Source organism: Lactuca serriola, chromosome 4, assembly GCF_051521515.1.
Source record: "Lactuca serriola cultivar US96UC23 chromosome 4, Lser_US96UC23_V15, whole genome shotgun sequence".
NCBI lineage: Eukaryota > Viridiplantae > Streptophyta > Magnoliopsida > Asterales > Asteraceae > Lactuca > Lactuca serriola.
In genome coordinates, this window is record NC_136411.1 from 275,558,065 (window position 1) to 275,580,312 (window position 22,248).

Below are 22,248 nucleotides of genomic sequence, written 5' to 3' on the forward strand. Positions count from 1 at the left end.
CAAAGATAGAAGAATGAATGTGTCTCATAGAAAATGAATGTGTCTCATGAACTAAATCGCTATAGTTCAACAACAGGTGATAGTGTGAGTCTCAAAGATAGAAGAATGGAAGTTATTCGTAAATCCGAATATATGAAACAAGCCTATGGTTTCTCCATAACATTTTAAGGATTGAACGAAATACTCAACGTAGTAATAATAGCGTGCCAATTATATTAATATAATAGTTGATACAACGATCACGAAAATTTGACCCCTATAAGGGTCTCCGGTTACAAAGTTTAAGAAAATAAAACTTTTAGCCGAGGTCCTAATTTATAACAAAATTTGGGATTTGGCAAGCACTACTTGAGACGTAGGTTGCGCTTGGAGCCTGACTCCGCATCCGATTGCTTTGATTCCATAAGATGCCTATCGAAGGCGGCTTGTTGCTCCCTCATCTCGGAGAGGGTTGTAATCATTTGAGCTTGGAATGCTTCGGTTTGGAGTTGGGCATTGTCCTGAGCTCTGTCCAGCCTACGGATGTCGAAAGTATGAACCTGTACTTCCACGTTGACTTCCCGAATCCGGCTAGCTTGAACTCCGGATTGGTAGGACTGGTTGGCTAGTTTGCCCATTATGACTGGGAGTGCTCGATCGGCTGAACCTCCTCCGCGAACATCGTAGAAGTCTCGACACATGCCGTAGGGAGAACGTATCCCTTGTTGTTGGCTCCAATGGTGGAGGTGACTTCCCCAAACGGGAGTTGGTCCTTGAAAGTTTCTCATGAAGACGGGAGGTTGTGCGGGTGGTGGGTTGATTACTTCCGGCTCTGACGTTTGTCACCCCAAATGGTGTACTGTAGCTAACAGTCAGGGCGCGGGGTTGTCAATCCCGTATAGATCTATACACAAACACCATGCTTCCCCTCCGTAGTTTGTTTTTGCCAGACTTTTTACTGTTGAAAAACCATCGTCGAGACCTTCGATTCTCATTTAGGTCATTCCGGCCAAAAGTCGCTCGATCTCTGTTTCGAGTTTTTAGCTGTCTGTCGCTATGCCGAACTTGGAAAAATCATAACTTACTTATACGAAGTCAAATTTGGACGTTCTTTTTATGTACGATCACGGTTTAATGATATCTAACATAGTAGGTAATCAATCAGAGACCTTTGGACATTTTGTTTTCCAAGTTAATTTCATTATATCAAAAGTGGTTACAATACTTGACTTTTTAGGTCATTACATAGAGTTGAAATATCGGGTTGTCACAACGTAGAATAAAGAAGTAAGTCACAGTAAGTTCATATGTGAAATCGTAGGTGTACAAAACTCCAAGATGTCTTGAGAAATGAAGAAGTAGTCTAAAGAATCATAAGTAATCGAACAAAAACTGACCTGCGATTGGTATAAAATCTATATTTTAGGGAAAAATATGAAGAAAAAGTTGAAGACTCTTATTAGAATAAAAGATTGTAGCTCGAGAGACTCGTAATATGATTCCAATAGGAATGAAGAAATTAATACATGTAGAAATGTGTATTATGTTGATAAGGACAACACTATTTTTATAGGAAATATGTCATCTGATTGGTGATACAAGTTCAGGTAGGTGATTGTTTCCATGGAAGAAATGGTAAGAAGGAAGAATGAAAAACATTTGTGAAGGTTGATGGAACTTGTAATGTCAATAAATGACAAATGAATTCCTTAAGGACCGTAAGATGGTGATATATTTATTGAGTTGATAATTGAATATTTGAATCAAAATTGTTTGAATCAACTATTGATTAGAAGTAGTACAATTAACGAAGATATATTAAAGGCATATAAGTGTATATGCAAGGAAGTAATGAAATTACTTGACTTTAAGTATTTTAAGTTTCAATTCTTATGTGAATCATACATTTTGTGAAGTTATCTATTTAACAAGTAATCCTGGACGATAAGGAAGTTTTAACTGGAAGTCGAAGGATTGATAATAGTTTACGATTATTTAATAAGGTAACACTGATGTCGAAGTAATTGCATGCCAATTGTTAAATAGTCTGAAGTTATTTTTTTTAGTAAGAGTAGTGGGGTATCTAATTATATATTTAAGAAGTTTTGAAGTCTTAACTAGTATCGATGTTCATATAGTTGGTAAATTTATTCATGATATGTTGGGTAAATTAAATATTATAAAAGAAGGAAATTTTTTAGAAGTAAATAATACCATCAGGAGGAAGTTTATCAAAAGTAAATAATTTAACCTGAAGGAAGGTTATTAGGAAAAGGAAGTTTGCTGGTGAGCCTATGTGGCAAGAGACAATGTGATTATTTACTTTTGAGCCTATATGGCAAAAGACAATGTGGTTGTTTACTGTTGAGCCTATGCGGCAATAGATGGTATGATTATTTATTAGTGAGTCTTTATGGAAAGAGCCAATGACGGTTATTTGAAGTTAATAATGTTACCTGAAAAAAAGATTATTTTGAAGTGAACTTATTATTTGAAGAAAAGTAATTTGGTTTTATGTGAATCAACTTATTATTAAAGTAAAGTGAACTATTACTTTGCAGTGAAGCAATTTACTTATTATTTGAATCAAAGTAAATTAATATTGAGATGAAGTGAAGTGTATTATTAATGAAGGGAAGAGTTTTATTAAATAAAGATATGTCTCTTATTAGAAAGGAAGTATTTCACTAAAGAGAAGTATCAGCCACAAAATTACTAATCAAAGGAAGTACTATTTAAAAAAGGGAGTGTCTTACTTAATGAAGAGAAGTGCTTGATTGACTAATACTTTTAAATAAGTAACTATATTATTACAAATCATCTTACTATCAAATATGTGTATCTCACAAGTCTTGCAGACTTACGTGTTGTGTGCTGTCTAATCAAATTAAGGAAATTAATGAAGCCATAGACTTATATTGATAGTTTGTGTTGGATATAAATAGTTCCAGAAAGAAATCCTACTCATTAGAATGTTGGGAAGAGATGATAAATATGGATAATCTTAATTTGTAGAGAACTATAATGATACACCATTACATAGTATAATAGTTACAAGTACACATTGTATACTTAATGAAAATGGAGGAATATCATGTCGAAAAAAGAGTATGATATTGCTTAGGATGTTGAATGTATTTGGTGGGAAGAATATTATCCACTCATTGGAAATGAAGGGATAGTTGTAATTTACCCACAAAACTTCTACGACTCAACGCCGACAAGCATGGCAACGTACAACAACATGCTGGTTCAACCATATTTGGCAATGGAACAACCCAATTGCCACTATACCCAGCAAACACCGAACCAAGATTGCCTCCCAAGAAGCATAACCTCGCCATTCGTGAAAGATCTCTTGGACTATGAGATACCCAAAACTGAAAAGTTACCCAACCTCAAAACCAACAACGACACCACGGACACGGACAACTATATCAACGCGTACGAATGGACCATGACATCCCTCAAACTTGATGAAAATTTTTGGTGTACAAATTTCTCTACAATGCTTGATGGTAACACAAGAACGTGGTTCAAGACACTTTGACTAAGAAGCATTTACAACTTTGGCCAACTAAAGTACCTCTTCTTAACTAACTTCATGCAGTTGTGCAAGTACAAAGGAGATTCACACTCCATAGTCGGATGTAAACAAAGTGAGGGGGAGACAATCAAGGAGTACTTTTCCCGGTTCACAAATGCAAACCTCGAAGTGCCAGGGCACGGCGAAGGATTGATTGCAGGGGCATTCACATGGGGCATCCTTCCTGGCTCGCTTTCCTAGAACTCATGAGAAAGAAACCCTAGACGCAGGCAGATTTGAAAGAAAAAGGTGGAAAGATACTTATGACAGAAAGAAGAGGAGGCCTCAAAACAAGCGTACCTAAAAACCATGGCAGCCCCAGCCACAAAGAGCCACCGACCAAGCTGGGACAACAAGCGAGGATGGTATAGGTACCACAGACGAGATAGACGGTTCAAAACTTTCACAAGAGTCGACAGAGGGGACGACGAGAAAAAATATACATTGTTGCCGATAAACTGGCAACCAAAGGAACGAAAACGCGCTGCTGTGAATATCACAAGAGCAGAACGCATGCCACAAACAACTGCTCGGTCCTGAAATGCAAAATGGAAGAAAAGCAGCTAAAAGGAAACATAATGGAGATCGCTCGAATCCTACGCTCGAAGTTCGACGTAGAAAACCCTAAAGATAACACCAGTGGAGGAAATTGCCGCCAGGAGATTTTCACGATACACCACAAGCGGGGATGGACAAAACATGCAGGGGACGTAAGTGGCATTACAGAGGCAATGCGAGGCTTGGATTTCTCAACAACTGACCCAAGGCCGCTGGACTGGAGAGGGGATGACCCACTAGTAATTCATGTGTCCATACGGGACGTAACCATTTACTCATATATGTCGATACAAGAAGCGCAACGTATATCATATATGAGCACTTCTTTTGGTTGCTCCCGGACAAATGGAAGGGAGGTTTGAAACCGGTGCCAGGCCAGCTTACCGGGTTCATGGGGCATAGCATATGGCCCCTAGGTACGATTCATTTACCATTCACACTCATTAACCATGAGAAAAACAGACGCAATACAACCCTCATTGACTTCGTCGTTGTACGACACTCCTCCAAGCACAATGTCATATTGGGACGGACAACCCTACTTAGATTCAGGGGAATGTCATCCAATATCCATGGGGTATTGAAATTTGGATCGAGCCAAGGGTCGGGAATAGTCTTGGCGACCCCACCACAAGTTCTAAAGAGATATGAGATCATGTAACCAAAAGAAATCTCCAAAGAATCAAAGAGGTCTCACGTGGAAGGACCTGAAGCGAAGGAGGTCATCAACCGGGATTACCCAAACCAACGAGTCAACATAGGGGTAACCCTTCCCCAAAAGACAAGACAAGCATTGATAGAGATCCTAAAGAAATAAAAGCATGTATTCGCATGGACTCTCACTGATATGGTCAGAGTCGATTGAGGAGTCATAGAACACAAGTTGATGATTAGGCCCATGACCAAGGAGATAAAACGGGAAAAACATGTCCAAGGGGGAGACATGAAAAAGGGAATAAACACAGAGGTGGCCAAACTAACCAAATATGGCATCCTTCGTGAAGCAATCTTCCCATCATGGATTGCCAATCTGGTCATGGTCAAAAAAACACGACGGGACATGGCGTATATGTATTGACTAATCAAACTTAAACAAGGCATGCCCCAAGGACCACTATTCGCTCCCAGAAATAGACCAAAAGGTATAATCCCTGCATGCTTTCTAGTGGAAATGTTTCCTAGATGCATACAAAGGGTACCACCAGATCCTCATGAGCAAGGAAGACGAGCAGAAGTGTCACATACCCAAATTTATGGTCATTTTAAAACTTTTATTTATGCTTAATTAAAAATCAGAGTATTCATTTTAAAGAATAATATTGCGGAATTTGTTCACAGAAAACATGATAAATATATTATCAAAGCGTTTTCGAAGAAAATGTATTTTTTGTTTATATCAAAACTTTGGGATGTCATCGTCAATACAAAAACATAAGCATAAATAAACCTTAGATTCATTTACACTAGTGATTTACATCTCCTTTAATCTCTCAGTGTAATGTAGCTTCGTATCGACACCTGTGATACAAATAAACTGAGTAGGTAAGGTTGGGAAACCTAGTGAGTACATATGTTTTTCAACCCACAATAATAAATTTATTATGTTTCATCATCAAACAATTAACCTAATTACCCATCCCCATTATCTTCTTTATTCTCAAGCATCTTCCCAAAGAATCAACTAATCCTCGTTATTTATTCCTGAGGGTTGTCCTAAAGAATAGGAACGAACTCCATCGCTTTCAGGGTTCATCCAACATGCAATAAGTTCATAGTGGTCAATGTTATTTGTTAGACATTAAGTCCATAGCTGCCAATATCCATTTATAGGGCATTAAATACATGACTGAATTGATGTATTCAATTAAGTTCCTTGTCATTACAATCAGAAATCGGGAAACAAACTGTTGGACAATGAGAATGCCTCTATTCCGTTTCATTTTTCTACATGATATCTTGCAGAACGGATAGTTATATGACCACTTATCTTAGGACACATTACTGACTAGGTCAGAGTTCAATAGCGGCTTTGAAAGCTACAATTTGCTAGTCAATTTTTGAAGTTATACTTGCAATTATAGTTATTACACTTATTCAAGTGGGAGACTCTTGGATTAGGTGTCTAAGCCTATAACTATAATCGGTATATAGTTGAATTGATAGTAGCACAGTCCTTTTGGGTTGCCTTCACACTAGCAACTAGACGGGATCACATATTGAGAAAGAGGAAGAATTTATTATTTGGAATAATAAATTAATATAGGAAATGATTTCTTAATGTATTATGAAAATAATATATTAATTAGAAATCATATTATTAATTAATATTTAACTAGAAATTAATTTGAAATTAATTTCAGGATTAAAGGAATTAATTAAAAGTATAGGGGTTGTTTAACAATTAATTAATAGTTGTGGATTTGGGCTCTTGGACCATCCTAGAAGGGATGGACGAAAACTTCTAGGGAGTACCTAGAATTTTCTTCCATGGTCTAAGTGATGGGGAGTCCATGGGCTGCTTAGGCCTTAAGCTGGAAATTAGGGTTTCATCCAGCAAACCCTAGCTTTGGCCCAAAGCAACCAAAAACTATATAAAGAGCCCCAACCCCTTGAGATTTCGGACACATGCTTCCAAACCCTAGAATATCCAAATTCTAGGGATTCCTCCTCCTCTCTCCTCTCATCCTCTTGCTTGTTGTGTTTATGAGCAATTAGAGGTGTTACACTTGTGACACTTGCTCTCAAAGTTCAAGATCTTCAAGGAAACCATTGTTATTACTACATAACAATAAAGGTATCTATCCTAACCCTAGTATAATGTAAATTTCGAAAATTGTAGTTGCCTCCTAGGGTTTCTTGTTTTGTGTTCAATGTTTTTATTTCTAATAGAGAAAACATAGATCCAACAATTAGGGTTGCATGCACACATATGATTGTTTTCTATGCTCAAAACCCATCAGTAAAATTGTCTTTTACCCTAGTTTAGACTTTTTGTGTGAGTTGGGATCCAATTACTGACTAGATGATTATTTGGTGATTGTTAGCGCGGGGATTTGAGCTGGCCAGCAACTAGAGATTTTGTCTATGAGATTCGGCAGTGTGAGGTGAGTCTCCTCCCTGTATCCATGGGTCGAAGGAACCATGGCCGGTTCACAATCCGGTTATGTAGTATGCTAGTTTTTGTGTGATATATGTTGTGTTTGCATGATCGGGTTAAAATATACCCTAGGTCGGGGACCAATATGGCATGACGGGTTGAAATATACCCCAGGGGGGCCATTATGAAATGTTCGGGTTGAAATATACCCCAGGGCAGGGCCCATTATGATAAGATCGGGTTGAAATATACCCCAGGGCAGGGACCATACTTGCTTTTTGGGTTGGAATATACCCCAGGGCTAGGCCCCGTTGTATGTTTGGTATGTGGAATTTTGTGGAAACTCACTAAGCTTTGTGCTTACGGTTTTCAGTTTATGTTTCAGGTACTTTTGTTTTCAAAGGGTCCTCGGGATGATTCCAGAACACACACCACATGTTTCCATATTTTGTGATTTACTTTGATATTGATGATGTATTGATACATTTCGATAACCTTGGTTTTATGATAATCATATGGTTTGATGTTTTATTAATCTAAATATGAAAATAGAAAATTATGGTCTTATTTTGTTGGGACGTTACAGTATACGCAGCTAGATAGTTACACCAGTATTTCCAAGTTGATCAAATTAAAGTACTGACAACTCAGCCACTCAAGAGCGTCCTGTTGCGACTTGAGAAATTTGAGAGATTAACAAAATGTGCAATTGAACTTGGGGAACACGACATCGAGTACCACCCTCTAACGAGTATCAAGGGGCAAGCTTTAGTAGATTTCCTGACGGAAATTCCAGACGGGCCACATAGCGTCGACCATACCCACCTGGACAGGATTAGAGAACCTATAGCAAGGAATTATGTCTGGGTGTTATATACATATAGAGTGGCAAGCAAGGAAGGTTCATGGGAAGGCCTCACACTTAGAGATTCTGAAGGCAACAAAATAACTTATGCACTATGTTTTGACTTCGAGACATCTAATAATGAGGTTGTAAATGAAGCATTGCTGATAGAACTTAGGATAGCTAGACAAATGGAAGTCAAAAACTTAAAAGTAATGACTGAATTGATGTTGGTCACAAATCAAGTCAACGGAGCATACAACAAGAAGGATGCTAGAATGAAAATTTTTCATAGAAGCTGTGTATAAAATTTGCAGTGTCTTTCAAAATTTTATCCATAGAACAAGTTAAGAGAAGCGCGAACATGTGAGCAAATTCTTTAAGTAAGTTGACAACCACCGCATTCAATCACCTTTCAAAGAAAGTTTTAGTGGAAATACTTCACCAATGAAACATAGATGAGGAACAAGTAAACACCATCTCCATAGAGGAAAGTAGTTGTATGACTCTACTATATGATTATCCGCCCCATGTCCTACTACCCAATGATGCATTTGAATCACATAAAACAAAAATCAAAGCACTATAGTTCACAATTCGAAATGGAGACCTGTATAGGAAGGGATATTTGATGTTGCATTTGAAATGAATACATGCAAGCGAGGGAAAGAAAGTAGTTGAGGAAATGCACAAAAGTGAAGTAGGGCCTCTACTGGCTAGAGATAAAAACAACAAGAGCTCATTTATTGGCCAGACAGGTATGGAGAAGCAGAGGAAGCCACTAGAAAATTCATAGAGTGTCAAACATTCTCTATTGTGCAGCAAATGCCATCTGCTACATTAAACAACATCACGAGCCCATGCCTTTCCATTAGTTTGGAATCGATATCGTTGGTGATCTCCTAAAAGCACAAGGAAAAAGGAATATTCTTGGTGGTTGTCGTCTACTACTTTACCAAGTGGATAGAAGCAGGACCAATGTTGACCATAATAAGGAGGTCCATGATTAAGTTCATGAGGAATAATATAATAACCCGCTTTGGGACTCACAAAACATTGATCAGCAACAAGGGGTTGTAGTTCATAGAAAATCCTTTTAGAGGATGGTTCCAGGACAGGCACATACAACAACATTTTACTTCAATGGCTCACCTACAAGCCAATGGCCAAACAAAAACATTCAAAAAAAAAACTCTGATGAACGAAATAAAGAAGCATCTGGGAAAAGAAAAAGGAAACTAGGTTGAAGAGATCTCTAGTGTGTTATGGTCCTACCGAACCACTATGCGGAATAGCACCAAAGAGACACTTTTTAGCCTGATATACGTAATTGAAGTAGTGTATCCACCTGAGTTTCTCATGGGATCTATTTGTGAGGTAGAATTTAGTAAGTAAATATTAGAAATCAATCTTTGAAATAACCTTGATCTGCTAGAAGAGAAGCGAGAAAGAGCCTAACTCCATCAAGCATCATACAAGGTGCAAACTGAAAATTATTACAACAAACGAGTACATGGGAGACTCATGAAAGTAAGGGATTTGGTTATGCGAGCAAATGAAATCATCCACTATGAGCCTAGGGGTGTTAAAACATGAAAAGTATCCTTATGCAATGCGAGGTGAAGTTATTCTGAGATTGAAGAGTGTCTGAGATTAAAGAGAATTATGAAGTGAAGACTTGTCTGAGATGAAACATATGTCCAAGATTGTTTTGTGTTCAAAAGTGTATTGCGTCTGTAAACCTTTTCAAATGACAAAGTTTTGTTTTGTATTTTACTATTTGTCTTGTAGTATAGTACAAGAGAAAAGATCAACAGAAATAGCAATGTCAGGCTGTTGATCTTCAGTTCTCCAGTCCATGCACAACTTATCTTAAACCTTGCATCTCTAGTTGTTTCAAAACATGGATATGTTCTTTCCATATCTTCAACAATACATAAGAAAGAGTGTCTGTTTATCTAGAATCTTCTTTGAAATTTGTAACACCCAGAAATTTATAAGGTTAAATATGGACATAAAGCCCTATTTCTAAAGACCAACTCGTCGATTTTAAGGAATAAACTCGACGTGTTGGAAAGTTGGGAAGCGCGTTTTGGAAGACCAACTCGACGAGTTGGACAGGGTTTAGGAAACCCTAGATCCGAGATTTTGCCCCTATTTAAACACCTTATGATTAAGGTTTGGCCTCATTTCCAGCCTCCAAGGCCCAAACCCTAAATCCAGAAACCCTAATTCTATTGTGAGTATTTATGAGCCATTCTAAGTGTTGTAGTGGGTGTTCTGAAGCCATTGGAAGAAGGAAAAGCTTAAGGACACAAGAAGGAGTTGTAGATCCAGAATCTTAGCTTCATTCTCGAAATTTTCTGGTATCAAGTCTGAAACTTTCCTTGTGGTTATTTAGATCTCCTTTTGGGGCTATTTTGAGTGGTTTTGATCCAAGATCATGGTCCTTGGGAGTTGGATGTCCCAAATGAGTTTATACTTCAGATCTACGGTCTAGAAGGATTTCCATGGCATAAAGGGGCCAACTTTATGGCCATGGAAGTCCCATGCAATCTCTAGACCATCATTTTGGTCCTTTGGAGCTTCTTATGGCCATACATGAGGAAAAATCTAGGACTTTACGTGATCATTTAGTCCCTAGAGTCCAGATCTATGATCTTATAGTCTATCTTGTAGATTTGGTGATGTTGGGATTAAGACTTTGGCCTTTTGGGTTAGGGTTTGGACTTAATGGGTAAAGTTGGAAACTTTACCCTTCTAGAAGCATTTTCAGTTGAGATCTAAAGCTTAGGGTCCAGATCCGAAGGATAATGACTTAATGAGTTAAGAAGGGGCTAACAGGCAGAGGAACTCGATGAGTTCAAGGATGGACTCGCCTAGTTGAAGTGGAGTGTCCCTATTTCATTGAAAGGAAGAACTCGGTGAGTTCACGGATGGACTCGACGAGTTGGATCGAGAAATCACGATACCGTTATTCATAGGAACTCGATGAGTTGAAGAGTAAAATCGACAAGTTGAGTTAACTCGGAGCGTTGAATTTGACTTTGACTTGGATTTTCACTTTGACCTTGACTAGACCTTGACCAAGGTTGACCCTGGGAGGGTTATGAAGTATCGAATGAATTCAAAAGGATTGTTCCATGTAGGGGTTGGGCCTAATTTGGAAATTTGGGCCATTGATGGGCTTTTATGGATTCTATGGGTTTTGGGCTAGGGCCTCGATTGTGAGCCTTGTTGGACCAGGCGTAAAACGGTCATTTCACCCCAAGTAAGGATTATGGATTACTGTGTGGAACCTAATGTTCAATTGGGTGATCTTTGGCATGGATAGCTCGGGGAGTCAGCAGGACTACAACTAGGGATTTCGTGCATTGAGCTTCAGTGTTTGAGGTGAGTTTCCTCCTATAGGGATGGGTCAAAGGCATCAATGTCGGCCCATATGTATGATTGTATGTTTTTCATACTAAAGTCGTATGCCTGCGGGGCCCGAGGAATATTTGTATGTGTGTTTCCGGACTACGGTTCGATGTTGGGTGGTACCTGATGAGCATGTGCATGATAAATTATACTTGTTGTCTGTGTGATACTTGTATGTACTTGGTAAGGAGGTGAGTATGGGCGGAGTCCCGTATCTTATCACTAGCTGAGTGTGGACGGGGTTCCATATCTCATCATTAGCGGAGCATGGGGGGCCATGATAAGCGAGGCCTTAGAACTAGAGCATATAGTACTGTGTATAATTCTTTATGTGCTAGTATAATTATATGATATTATTGTATGCATATAGCGGGCGAGACCCAGAGACAGGCGGGGCCTGGAAGAAACATATCTATATACCGAGCGGGGCTCGATGCTAGGCGGGGCCTGATGTTGGATATTGTCTGATGCCGGGCGGGGACCGATGAAGGGCAGGGGCCCAGTTTATGTGATTATATGTATGGTATGTGGTGGTTTGGAGAGACTCACTAAGCTTCGTGCTTACGGTTTTCAGTTTTGGTTTCAGGTACTTCCAGTTGCAAAGAGAAGGGCTCGGGATGACTGCATTGCACACACCATGATGTTTAGCCTGGGATGTTACTCTGATGTTTTGATTTGGGAAATCTGATAATAATGTTTTGAAATACTTTGACACATGTTTTGATGGAATGGTTTAATAATTATGGTTTTATTAATAAATAAAAATGAAATTTTTGGTCATGATTTTTAGGATGTTACAAGTTAGTATCTGAGCCTTCGTTTGAGGGATTCAGGCACACTCTCGGGTGTGTCTGAGCTCAAACTGAGGACTTGGTATGATAGTTTTTGAAAGAAAATCATTTCTATAAAAAGGATTTCAAAAAGAGAAAAGGATGTGGTGCATGCAATTAGCCGAGCTTAAGTAAGTTCTCCCAAATTACCCATACATGTTTGTTATGATATGATATGATTATGAGAACTGCATGCTAGATTAGGGCTAAGGATCTAGGAAGGATGCCTTGTATGGTTGTTGTATGTGTTTGAGAACTGCATGCTAGATTAGGGCTAAGGATCTAGGAAGGATGCCTTGTATGCCTATTGTATGAGCTTATTGAACTACATACTAGTACTGATTAGTCAGTGATATGATGGCCTGATTAGGATATGTTGGGTTTGGGTTACTCAATGCTCGAATGCTGCTTGCTTTGTGATTTTAGGAGTTCTAGTTATCTTTAGCTAACTAGTAAACGAATATGTTAAGTTACATATTATGAGGACTAAATAATTTAAGAAGGTTAGGTTTAGCCCTATTTCGCAGCTCTCGTTTGATTCTAACCGTTGTAGGGAGAGACCTCTCATTTGAAGAATTATTTGGTCTTAGTAATATGTAATGGTATTCGTGTGCTAGTTAGGGAAGAATAACAGGGATTTCTTATGCAGCTGATGGCGGAGAGTGGGTCGGAGATTACCCTAGGGCAAGCCTAGGATGAGATTAGTATTGGGGGAAGTAGTAGTGAAAGGGACTTGGTGGAGTCAAGGTAATTACTGAGGAAAGTACGGATAGATATGGAAGGTAGTATGGGCCCGTACTACTGAAAGCAGAGGATCCATACTCAAGTCAAGGAGGGTTGAGATAAAACCAAGGAACTTGTAATGTGTGTGTGATCCCTTGTTAGTGATGAGTATTTTGATGCTTGTTATTATATGTTGCAACATGGTGACACTACGTACTAGACCAGTTGGCGGTTCAGGCACCGGTGAGGGATCAAGGTCGGGCTTTGGAGTCATGCAGCTCGATGAGCAAATGAGAGAGTTTATTTCAGCCGAGATTAAGTGCAATATTATTAACCAGACTCCTGCGATCTTTGGTATGGTCAAGGAGGGAATATTGGAGATTCTTGATGAGAGGTTGGGTGGGTTCTGTACTGAGATGGCGGCCATGATAGGGGCACGCACGTTGACATTCTGGGAGTTCAGAGCTTGTGGAGCTCCAGACTATCATGGGGCTAGGGACCCCATTGCTAGCAATCGGTGGTTGGCAGATGTCACCAACGCTTTTTGTACTAGCCGATGTCCCAAGGAGGACAAGGTCCGACTCTCCTCCTATCTTCTGAACTACAGAGCACGTGATTAGTGGGAGGAGGTTGGACATGCTATTGGGGATGATGACACTATTGATGTGATGACATGGAGAGACTTCTCGGCCAGGTTCAGGGTCGAGTTTGCACCAGTGATTGAGGTGCAGCAGCTAGCACGGGAGTTCTAGGACCTCCGATAGACTACGGAGACGATGGCTAAAATCACCACCAAGTTTAGGGAGAAGGACCTTCTTGTTCCGTAGTACGTAGCATACGAGGAGATGAAGAAGGCCCGATATCACGAGATACTGAGGAGCGACATCAGGCATTTTGTGATCCGATCCAACTACAAGACGCAGGAGGATATGATCGCTCGAGCCAGGGAGAAGGAGATCGACTTAGAGGCAGAGAGGAAGAGGAAGCCAGACAAGGTTCAGATAGCTGCGAGATCGGGCAATAGGCCCAAGGCCTTGGATTACAGATTGAGGGGTCATCAGGACCGTAGCTGCTATGGCAAGTGCGGTAGGACACACGAGGGTGCATGTAGGAGTGGTAGTGGTGGTGATTCTATTTGCTTCAAGTATGGCCAGATCGGTCATTATAGCAGGGATTGTATTGCTACCACCACCCAAGGATCAGACCTGATTTGCTTTCATTGTAGTCAGCAGGGCCACAAGAAGGCCCAACATCCGAGTTTGGCTGCAGTGGGTCAGTTGATGGCACCTGCCCCTGTAACATTGAGGATCCTTAACGGCCTTCAGGGCCGGGCAGAGGCACCGACAGCGAGGAGCAGGGCTTTCCAGCTGACTACAGAGGAGACACGAGCAACTTCCGATGTTACAGGTGTGTATCTTTTGTTTTCCTATTAGTCTTTATTTATGATTTTATCGCTACTGTCTTGCATCGGCATGAGTAAGTGTATCTTGGAGTTATACTTTCTACTTATGTTTGGATTATATGCCATCTGCATACCATGAATCTTAGAGTAGTAGTGTGAGGTCGTCTCCTTATAGGATGGGTTCCGAGAATGCAGTAGTTGTAGCAAGTGTGATTAAAACTCGGGAGGTGTTTCGTCAGTCTTCAAGAGCTGTACTATGTTAGTGTGGGTTAGGTTTGGAACACTAACAATGGTAAGCGTTGGTTTCCAGCAGATTGATCATTGGATGGTAAGAAGAATTGAGAATCCTTCCATTCTTGTGTGCTATAAGATGTTGGTTGAATCAAAGTGGGGGAGAATCGTTCAGGTATCCAGGAACAGAACAAGGTGCGGAACTAGGATGAGTTTGCATTCCCACTGGGGAGGAAGATGGCTCAATTGGTTGTTTGGATTGAGGAGTGTGTGAGTTGGGAGTTGGGAAACTTCCCAACATTGGGTTCGTGTCTCGTTAGTGTTTGATAGCTGGTGTTGGGGAATCATGTTGGGAATTCCCGTCAGGACGCGAGTTCAGTCAGGATGTTAGACCATGTGTGTGCTCGACTTTGGATGTATTCGGATTGGTAATTAACGATAAGGCCATGTTCAGCATTTGAGTTAGCGTGGGAAGTGTTATAAGACTGTGGGATAGCCATAGCATTCACCAGCAGCCAGATAGCATGGAAAGTATAGTACGACTGTGGGGCAGCCGTAACATTCCTCATGCAGTCAGATATTGTGGGAGAGTGTTGTTATATTGCAGAATGAGTCGTAGCATTCACAGCTTCAATCAAATAAGTTAGGCCAGGGTGGGTTATTTCGTAGGATTGTGGAAAGGCCACAACAGGATCGGAATTAGAAAAGGATAGGTCGTTGGGATTCGAGGTGGAGTTGAGCCTTTGTAGCCATAGATAGGTAGGACCTGTGGGCAAGGCCGCTCCGTGATATGGTTTGGGTGGGACCCGTGGGAGAGGGCCATGTGCTGATAGCAATGCAGGTAGGACCTGGAAGAGACCGTTGGGTCAAGATATGGGATCGAGGATCCCAGGATTTATAGAGCCAAGAGTGGCAATGTGGATAGAGTAGCTTAGATAGCCAAATTTTGCTTCGAAAGTCGCGCGGAGCGACTGGGAGGGTGTTCTTTGGCTTAGAAACCGGGTGGGAATCTGGTATTTCAAATAGTGGAAAAATAAGTTGGAACCTGGGAGGTCTCGGTTCATTCGGAAAATAGATAAGAGGCAGTAGGATGTTTGGGCAACAGTAGTGATGAGAGGAATCTTGTGTGTAGAGTAGCTTATTGATCGAAGGTGCTAAGTCACTTATAGTTGGATTAAATAATCTCTGAGTAATTTATTTAACCCTGTTGCACAGCTCGTATGAGTCTAACCGTTACGGGGATGAATTTTCTACTCGAAGGATTATCTGAGCCTTCTGTTAAGTATAGGTATTCTACTGTTGGCTATGCGTGGGAAGTTTGTCAGGGAGACAGACCACTATAGATTTCAGATTTCGGAAAAGAAAAAGGAGGTTTATGCACGAAACGGAGGGCTCGCCTTTCCTGAGGGTTAAGAAAGAGTCTTGTTAGTTAGGTTCGGTACTGTGGGAAGGCCATCGATTGCGCGGGTGCCAGTACTCATGGGAAACATCAATTAGGTCTTAAGAGATAAGGAGAGCTGCGAGTGTAGGGTGTGAGCAGTTTTCAGGGCAGGTGACTACAACAGACTTCGAGCACGAAATCTAGTTTAAGTGGGGGAGATTTGTAACGCCCAAAAATTTAAAAGGTTAAATATAGAAATAAATCCCTATTTCTAAAGACCAACTCGTCGAGTTTAAGTAATAAACTTGACGTGTTGGAAAGTTGGAACGCGCTTTTTGTAACACCAACTCGATGAGTTGGGGAGGATCAACTCGGAGAGTTGGACAGGGTTTGGGAAACCCAAGATCTGAGATTTTTCCCCTATTTAATCAGCTTATGCTTTAGGGTTTGGCCTCATTTCTAGCCTCCAAGTCCGAAACCCTAAGTCCAGAAACCCTAATGCTATGGTGAGTATTTGTTAGCCGTTCTAAGTGTATAATATGGGTGTTTTGAAGCCATTGGAAGAAGGAAAAGCTTGAGGACACAAGAAGGAGTTGTAGATCTAGAATTTTAGCTTCATTCTTAACATTTTTCTGGTATCAAGTTCGAACCTTTCCTTGTGGTTATTTAGATCTCCTTTTGGGGCTATTTTGAGTGGTTTTGATCCAAGATCATTGTCCTTGGGAGTTGGATGTCCCAAATGAGTTTATACTTCAGATCTAAGGTCTAGAAGGATTTCCATGGCATAAAGGTGCCAACTTTATGGCTATGGAAGTCCCATGCAATCTCTAGATCATCATTTTGGTCCTTTGGAGCTTCTTATGGCCATTCATGAGGAAAAAGCTAGGACTTTACGTGATCATTTAGTCCCTAGAGTCCAGATCTATGATCCCATAGTCCATCTTGTACTTTTGGTGATGTTGGGATTAAGACTTTGGCCTTTTGGGTTAGGGTTTAGACTTAATTTATTTAGGAAAAGGTATAAATGGGTAAAGTTGGAAACTTAGGGTCCAGAGCAGAAGGATAATGACTTAATGAGTTAAGAAGGGGCTAACAGACAGAGGAACTCGACGAGTTCAAGGATGGACTCGCCGAGTTGAAGTGGAGTGTCCCAATTCCATTGAAAGGAAGAACTTGACGAGTTCAAGGATGGACTCAACGAGTTGGATCGAGAGATCACGATTATGTGATTCATAGGAACTCGACGAGTTGAAGAGTAAACTCGAAGAGTTGAGTCAACTCGAAGCATTGACTTTGACTTTCACTTAGACGTTGACTTTCACATTAACTTGAGCTTGACCGAGGTTGACCCTGGGAGGGCTATGAATTATGGAATGAATTCAAAAGGATTGTTCCATGTAAGGGTTGGGCCCAATTTGGAAAATTGGGCCATTGATGGGCTTTTATGGATTCTATGGTTTCGGGCTTGGGCCTCGATAGTAAGCCTTGTTGGACTAGGGGTGAAACATTCATTTCATCCCTAGTAAGGATTATGGATTACAGTGTGGAATCTAATGGTCAATTGGGTATTTTTTGGCATGGAAAGCTCGGGGAGTCGACATGACTACAACTAGGGATTTCGTGTAGTGAGATTTAGCGTTTGAAGTGAGTTTCATCCTGTAGTGTGACATTTCCAAAATCACGGCCAGAAAAGACCGATTTTCATTTATGCTTTTAAAATAATTTCAGAGTAAATCCTTTTGATTTGAAAGAGTTGCGGAATTTGTTCTCAAAAACAAAGTATGATAAAATAATATTTACCAAAGCATTTCATAAAGAAATGTATTTTCATTATATAATCAAAACTCAAGATGTCATGTTCCGATACAGACCATAAAGCATAAACGATAACATTACAAGTCGTTCAAAAAATATATACATATACATACTTGTAAACAAAACAACTTGATGATTCATCCATCTTATGCCCTTGCGCCACTTCCTGTAATACAAATAAAACTGAGTGGGTCAGGCTTGGGAGCCTGGTGAGCATATAGGGTTTTCAACCAGCAATAAATAATTATATTTACTTTTACCAACAACAATAACCCGATTACCCATTCCCGTTATCCTCACTTTACGTCCCTAAAACAACATCTATCTCAAGGGAACTAATCTAGGATTTTCATCGAGACGGACATTATTGCTAAGGGGTTTCCTCAACAACAGATGTCCTAAAGGCAACCATGAGGGGGATAGAGTACACCGGTGAACACATCGTTCACAACACCTACAAGTTATGAGCCTGCTAGCGTTCCACATGACTGTCTAGAAAAAGTCTGTGGTCGTTATCCATACTCCGCTGAATAACTAGATCAACAACAACAACATCGAGGCATCTCATCTGTTTATCACACATCAACTATCTACCCATGTTCTACCCAACATATTAGTAGATAAAAATATATATTTTTATACATAGTTTAAAACCTGTATAGCATGTTCAATCAATACATATTCCACATAACAGATGAGGCACACACACATAACACGTATTTCATAGAGAATAAATCAGATCTATGAGATAGAAGAAAGTGAATATACATTCACACATATAACAACAAAATATACACATAACACGTATTTCGTATAAAATACTTCATAATTATGTGTTAGAAGAAGGTAACTACACACTCACTTGATCAGAAGATGATCGGACAACACTACGACTTGTAGAAGTAGTATTCTTCGGTAGATCTGGAAGATCTTCACAAAAATTGGCTTCTCGTGATCTGCGGGGCTTCGAGACTTGCTTCGTGGCTCAGGATTAATACCGGGGCTTCAGGATATTTCTAGCACGTAAAGCAATGCAAAACGGGGGAGAGAGGAGAGAATTTGGCAAAAGAAGCCGGCTACCCTCGCATGCCTTTTATAGAGTCAGGATCCTCGATTTACGCTGGGCGTAAATCTAGGTACGCTGGGCGTAACCTGGATAGGATCGCTGACTCCCCCCCTTTGGATAATATCGGATATTTTTAATTTAAATTAAATACCGAAATTATTAAATAAACTTCAAAAATTCATATTTTCCTCATACGAACTCCGTTTTCAGCGTTCTTTATATCCCCGCATAGGTGAGACTACGCTCTACACCTTTCGTTTAGACTCCGTCAACTAATTTTGATATTATTTTTATTATTTATTTTTAGTAGGCCGGAACAGGAAAACTCCATTATAAATTCATAACTTCTTTATCCGACGTCCGTTTTCGCCTATCTTTTTATCGTTGCACTACCCTTTACGAGATCTTTGATTCTCATTTAGATTGTTTCGGCTAAAAACCGCTCGATCTCAAATCGAGTATTCGGGCTGCATGCTGCTAAGTCGAAACCTCATAAAATCATAACTTCCTCATAGAAAGTTAGATTTGGACGATCTTTTTATGCACACTCTCGGTTTAACAAACTCTACGACTTCCGTTTACATTACTAAGGCTAAATATCGCTCTATCGTAAATTCACTATTTACGTCATTCAGCGTTGCCGGTTCTGCCGCGAAACTTTGACAGGTCATAACTTCTTCGTTATAACTCAGATTTCGGCATTATTTATATATTCGGAAACGTCGTTTCAACTACTACAACATTATTCATAGATATCAGCTTTATCTAACATTTTATTTTGATGCTTATTTTCATTCTTAATTTAATTAAGTCACACAACTAAGCACAAAACACATAATACTCAAATAATACACATTTATTATTTCAAGATGGGTTACACAGGTTAACCTAGACTATTACATTGCTATTAATGACAAGCCCAGAAACACGGGCGTTACATGTAGGGATGGGTTGAAGGCACCAATGTCAGCCGGTATGTATGATTGTATGTTTTCCGGACTAAAGTCCGATGCCGGCGGCGCCTGAGGAATATTTATATGTGTGTTTTCAGACTACGGTTCAATGTCGGGTGGTACCCGATAAGTATGTGCATGATAGATTATACTTGTTGTCTGTGTGATACCTGTATGTGCCTAGTAGGGAGGTGAGTGTGGGCGGGGTCCCGTATCTCATCACTAGCTGAGTGTAGACGGGGTTCCATATCTCATCATTAGCGGAGCAGGGGCGGGGCCCATGATAGGCGATGCCTTAGAACTAGAGCATATAGTACTGTGTATGATTCTTTATGTGCTAGTATGCTTATGTGATATTGTTGTATACGTATAGCGGGCGAGGCCCAGAGACAGGCAAGGTCTGGAAGAAACAAATCTGTATATCGAGCGTGGCTCGATGCCAGGCAGGGCCTGATGCCAGACATTGTCTGATGCCGGGCTGGGACCGATGAAGGAGCGGGAGCCCAGTTTATGTGATTATGTGTATGGTATGTGGTAGTTTGGGGAGACTCACTAAGCTTCGTGCTTACGGTTTTTAGTTTTGGTTTCAGGTACTTCCAGTTGCAAAGAGAAGGGATTGGGATGACAGCATTGCACACACCATGATGTTTAGCCTGAGATGTTACTCTGATGTTTTGATTTGGAAACTATGGTAATAATGTTTTGAAATACATTGACTCATGTTTTGATGGAATGGTTTAATAACTATGGTTTTATTAATAATTAAAAATGAAATTTTTGGTCATGTTTTTTGGGATGTTACAAAATTTGTCGTCACCAAAGTTTGCATTATTAACAAAGTAATCTAGGATCAAACACTTTTTCTGCAGCTTCGCGATCTCCCTTCACATGAGTTCTCGAGTTCCTATAAATGTTGAATTTATAGTATCCTAAAGAATAACTTATTCAGCTCGAGAAATTATTGCCAAATGATGGTATTTATTTTCATATTTGAATAAAGATGAGAAAGAGGATTTGTTTATGTAAATTATTACTCACAAACTTCACCAGAACTAGTTGTTGAATCCATAGAATTAGATAAAGTTGGAATGGAATTAGAGAGAGTTGGAAAGCAATTTAAGAGGTCTGAAATGAAATTAGAGAGATTTCAAATGATTTAAAGTAGTTTAAGTATATTTTAATTTCTAACAGTTAAGCAACAATCAAAATAGAGAAGAAAGACGGTAGGAGCAACTTTTCCAAACTGTCCAACCCATAAATTTGCAGTACCACATTTTGGCAGATCCGTGACGTCGATAGTACCAGCCTCAAATCGCTTCCAATTTGTATTGTCGACACAAGCCTCAAATCATTTCCAGTCTCTATCGACTCCGTGAACTCCGATATTGCATATTAGTTCACATGCATGAATATGTTTCTTAGTTAAATTTTAATATTCGATATCATGTATCACGTAATCATGACATTTTGTTAAAACCTATTGTAAGTTTTGGCATGCCATTCTTTGTGTTGCATACAAGGTGAAATTAATATTTGATTTTTTTTGTGTACCCCTCTTATCCCCCTTCTACTCTTTTTTATTATTTTTTTATTTTTTATTTTATTTATTTTTTGTTTTTTAGTTGTTTTATTTTGTTGTTTTTTACATTATTTTTTTTGTTTTTAATATTTATAATAAATACTTTATTATTATTATTATTATTATTATTATTATTATTATTATTATTATTATTATTATTATTATTATTATTCACATTAAAAATAGTTATATTTTTATTCATACTATCATTGTGTTACTTTTCGTTTGGACTATTAATGTATTATTTTTTTGTTCAGATTATCCTTATGTTATTTTTTTCGTTTTCACTATCTTGTGTTATTTTTCTGTTCCAACTATGCCTGTGTTATTTTTTGTGTCCGGACTATTCATCTGTTATTTTTTCGTTATTTTTTCGTTCGGACTATCGATGTATTATTTTTTGTTTCGACCATCTCTATGTTTTTTTTTTTGTTTCGACTATCCATGCGTTATTTTTTTGTTAAGACTATCCTTATGTTATTTTTTTCATTTACATTATCCATGTATTATTTTTTTCGTTTGGACTATCTAGTATTATTATTTTGCTGCGATTTTCGTAGACATTAAATACAACTCACACAAACATACATATAATTGTTCGTAGATTTTTTAAAACAATGATAGTCAGGTCTGGACAAATAAAATTCACAATGATAGTCCGAACGAAAAAGAAAAAAATAAAGTTAAAGTTAAAATAACATCGGATCAAATCAATTATTTAAAAATAATAATAATAATAATAAAAGACAATATATATATATATATATATATATATATATATATA